Source organism: Octodon degus, unplaced genomic scaffold, assembly GCF_000260255.1.
Source record: "Octodon degus isolate 3935 unplaced genomic scaffold, OctDeg1.0 scaffold00071, whole genome shotgun sequence".
In the NCBI taxonomy this organism is placed as follows: domain Eukaryota; kingdom Metazoa; phylum Chordata; class Mammalia; order Rodentia; family Octodontidae; genus Octodon; species Octodon degus.
Window position 1 is genome coordinate 8,589,391 of NW_004524647.1, and position 4,963 is coordinate 8,594,353.

Here is a 4,963-nt window from a genome sequence, read left to right on the forward strand (position 1 = left end):
GCCATCTCTCCAGCCCATGGGGAACATTTTAAAACAAACCCTAAAACTGATGCAGCCGTGACATAAAGACCATCATAGGGAGGGGAAAGAGGCAGATCTGAGCCTTTGTCTCCTACTCATTAAAAGCACATTTTGTGGTTTTTTTGGTCACAGATTTAATCGTAACATGTTTTTGGTATAAATTATGTTGTTTTAAGCAATGTCTAACAAAGCACTGCGTCTTAGGATCCCTTCACTAGTACTGGAAGTAGCCTTTGTACTGACTGTTGTTACAGAACATTTTCTTTCTGAGAAACTAAACAGTTTAAATAAAAGAATGCCCAGCCAGTGCTATATTAATATGTGTGCCACAAGATCCTAATAAACTCAAAAAGTTTACATTTCCTTTATGTTGTTTAATCTTTTAAAATAACTTTTACAAAAGTAAAACTTTTCTTAATGTCAGATATTTAAGAAGCTGGGGAGATAGCTCAGTAAAATAACTGCTTGCCTGGCAAGCACAAGGTCCTGAGTTCAATCCCCAGTTCTGCACCCCCCCAAAAAATAAATAAATAAATAAATAAATAAAATATTCTTATTGGCTAACACTGGTAAAGTTATGTTCACATTTGAAGACACATTTATTACATCTTTTAACACTTTTTTTGGTCAGATCATCTCTATTGATATATTTTCTTATGCTTCTTAGCTAGCTGGACACTTAGCAACGCTGTTGTTGATGTCATGAGGGTGCTGGCTATCCACGTTGTAGCCCACAGACTGAGTGGTCCCCAGGATTTCCTTAATGGTTCCAGAAAGTTCTCTGGCTAAAGACCGGTGTTGCGTCTGTTGGGCAATGTTGACAATCATAAAATGACATTTTTTAAAATAAAATTTCATGTATTAAATCCGTTCAAACAGAGCAGGTTTTATATTATTAGGTTTCGATATTCCATGACTAATAAGTCATTGAGTGACCAAGCTGGGCCAGCTTTACAAAATGCTGTTCCATCATTTGGTGGAAACTTTCAGTTATACTGACAGGCTGTGACAAGAGGATGAAAGTTTGACCTCAGTCTGGGCAATTCTGAGATCCAGTCATTCTCCACAAAGGCTAAGAGCCCAGAACTTCTCATTTAAAGAAATGAGTGCTATTTTATGATCTATAAACTATTTGTCTAGGGTCTGTAATGCTAATCTCCAATATCAAGAGAAAGAAAATCAATACAATCCCAATTTTCAAAGTTGTTTTCTTCAAATTTTCCCATTTGTTCTCATCAGCTTTTCATGCAACAGAAAAATAATTATGGCACTAGCCAGAAATTGATCCACTTTAGGCAACTCCCACCAAGGTGGCTTCTGGGCGCATGGTAATGCCCATTATTCCATTAAAATGAAACGGCTGGCCAGAGACATCTACAGCTTCACTGCATCAATGCCCAAGACACTGGTGTGGCTGTCAAGTTTTGAGTATGTATTTTCCCACTAAAGCTTCTGGCAGACGCTTTGGAATTTTCTCATTCAACTTGGCATTTGCACATAAACATTCCAATATACCTCTGCAAAACGATGCCATTGCTTGTAGCACAGAAGAACTCATGCAGGGCTCCCGACGTAAAAGCAAAATGACATTTAGATTTACTCTGTTTTAGTGACTGGGTGCTCTTATTTTTATTTACTATTATTATTATTTTATGTATTTAAATAAATACATAGAATACATCTCACTCTGTGGTTTGGACTTGTAGTGAGCCTTCTGTTTTCAGCCTCCCCAGTGCTGAGATTACAGGTGTGCACCACCACCTGGACTTGGTCACCTGTTCAGTGTGCCCAAAGGGCGGGGCTAGTGAGGCATTCGGTACCAAGGGGTACCGAGGATCAAACTCTGGTTCCTGCGTTTGCCTGAGCAGGCACTTAGTCTGCTAAGCTATCTCGCCAGCCCTTGGGTGCTCTTATTTTTAAATTAATTTGATCCTACACAGACACCACACAAATGCAAATACATATATACATAAAACATTATAGTGCATACATTTATGCCAACATACACATAAAACAAATAAAGTTAATTATTTACCAGCTTTTAAACCATTATACTATTGTTATGATTTTCTTTTTCATAGTTGGCATGTCTAAAGGTAGGTTTCCAGGTTGTAGCAAGGTGAAAAATATACATGTCAAAGAGGATTATTTGCCTAGTTAATTTGGGTTTGACTCTTTTTTTTTTTTTTTTTTTTTGAGACAGGGTCTAGCTCTGTAATGCAGGCGGATCTTGAACTCAGAGTGCCACTGAGTGCTGAGATTAGACCATGCCCAGCTGGGTTTGAATTTTTTAAAGCTCTTTTTTGGGGTTGCCTTAATCAGTTTAAAAGCTTTCATCTCAAATTTTAAGACAGTTTTCATTGTGCTAAAATTTAGGGATAACTCATTAGAAGTTTATAGATTTTATCCTGGCTTAAGGTTTCTAGTATGAGAAAAAGAAACCAGTTTAGGAACAATACTTCCAACCAAGGAAAACACAAAGACAAGGAATTTGTAGTCAATTTTTTGCCATGTTTCTGCTTAAGAAATAAAAGTGGCAGGGGACAAAAGTCAATTTTCAGCAAAAGTTTTGGTAAATGTTTTGAAACACTGTTTTAGAATGAGCCATAGACTGTTGACCCAAATGAGGGAAATTTGAGGAAAATATAACCCTAAACCCATTAGATGTTAGATGTGCCACGCTTATGTCTCCCAAATGTCAAAGAGTGAATTTTGAGAACAAAAGAGGTTAACAGTAGGAAATGTTTATTGAAATAAAACTCATGAAAGGTAGGAGGGGTGTGGAAAGTTGCCACTGGAGTAGACACTGAAGTTCTTTCTCCAAGATTATTTTCTCCAGCAAAATCAGAATGTGTGTAGTATGTAGTTCTAACTACAATTACCAGTAGGATTAAAGGCATGATCACTTAGCTAATATTGATACAGTAGAAAAGTGAGGGGGGATGGGGAGATAGCTCAGCAGTCTAAGAGCAAGGACCTGGGTTCAATCCCCAGTACGACATGCTGTGCTGGCCCTGGAGCCCTGAGTTCTCCATGCTGGCCACTGAAACCGGACATGGTGGTGCATGCCTGTAATTTCAGCTCTGGGGAGGCTGAGACAGGAGGATCACTATGTGTCCAGACTGTGTAGTGAGACCCTATACCTAAGATTTAAAAAAAAATTTTTTTCCATCCTTTTACTTTCAGCCTATGAATTTCTTTATGAGTTAAATACATTTCATGTATATAGCATATTGTTGTGTTTGCTTCCTAATCCACTGTGCCAGTCTATTTCTTTTAATTGGTGAATTGAATTCATTTACATTGATGATTACAATTGAGATGTATTGCCTTATGATTGACATGTTATTTACCTGCTGTTGTATACCTCTTTTTTTTCCCCCCTGTGTTTAATTGTTTGCCCTATTTGGTGGGTTCTTTCCATTCTTATTCATGGAGTTGTGGTCATTTTGGTCCCTGTCTAGAATATCTTTTAATAGTCTATGTAGCGTTGGCTTTGTCATCATGAAATTCTTTAGTTGTTCTTTGTCATGCAAGTATTTCACTTCTCCATCATACTTGAAAGACAGTTTTGCAGAGTATATCAGTCTGGTTTGGGATTTTTTTTTTCTTGCAAGACTTGTAGTACTTTGCTCCATGTTTTTCTTGACTAGATGGTTTGTGAAGAGAAATCTGCCATTTGTCTGATGGGTTTTCCTTTAAATGTGATCTGTTTATTTTCTCTAGTAGCTTTGAATATATTGTTCTTATGCTGAATTTCTGGGATGTTGATTATTGTATGTCTGGGTGTGGTTTTAATTGGGTTGATGTTATTTGGAGTTCTATATGCTTTGGTTACTGAATGTCAGATTGTTTCCCCATATTTGGGAAGTTTTCTGCTATTACTTCTGCCTACATTCTTTTTATATCATTTGTATTGACTTCTTTCTCATTGATGCCTATTAATTTTACATTGTTCATCTTTGCATCATCTTGCAGATGTTGAATTATTTTTTCCAGCATCCTAGTTGGTTTGTTTTGTTTGTTTGTTTGTTTTTTATCCTAGTTGTTTTTAAGAGATCTTTTCTTACCTTTTCACTAGGTTCAACAGTGTCCTCAAGGTCTGAAAGTCTATCTCACTTTCATTAAAACAGTTTTGCCCTCTTGTGATTCAGGTTTTAATTTCCTGTGTATGTCTTTGAATCTGCTTCATGCATTCTATTTCTTTGCTATAGTGCTCATTGAAGGATTCCATCATTTTTCTATTGTCCTCTATTCTTTTATCAGTTTCTTCTTTAGAAGCACTTAGTAAATGTTCCATTAAAGTTATTTCTTAGGGCCAGCCAGATAACTCAGCGGATTAAAGCGCCTGCAAGCCGGCACAGGGGCAGGGGTTCAATCCCTGAACCAGTTATGCGGGCCCCACCTCCAGTGCACATGAGAGGGCAATTGATAGTGAGAGTGGTGGCACGCACACCTGTATCCTAGCTCTTGGGAGGCTGTAAGAAAGTGGGTCACTACGAGTCCAATCTAGTTGTGAGACCCTGAAGTCCCTGTAGACCCTTCTGTAAAATAAAAAAAAAAAGAAAAAGCATTTCTTTTTTATTTCAGAGATTATTTCTGATCTGATTTCCTCCATACCTTTCTGCAGTTTTTCTTTTTTTTTTTTTTTTGAAGTCTAACGATTTTATTCATTGATAAAACTTTTGTTGTTGCAGTTTTTTCTTTATTTCAGACAGTATTAATTCAGAGAGTTGATGTGTGTGCTTTCCAATTTCTTCTATGATAGTGTCTCCTGAATTTGTTCTGGGTGGGCTTGGGGCCTGAGAATGTATTTTTGCTCCTTCTCTTTGTCATTTTGTGGGGCTGGGGAGATGACTCAGTGGAATAAGCACTTCCCTGGCAAGTGCAAGGGCCTGAGTTCAATCCCCAGTTCCGCCAAATAAAATAAAATAAAATAAAA

At 37.4% G+C, this 4,963-nt stretch overlaps 1 protein-coding gene across 4 annotated transcripts in view; it reads left to right on the plus strand.

The window, feature by feature from the left end:
* LOC101590605 (zinc finger protein OZF-like) overlaps positions 1 to 4,963 on the plus strand; it is a 47,177-nt gene that overhangs the window by 14,118 nt on the left and 28,096 nt on the right. The gene's annotated exons all lie outside the window — the stretch shown is intronic.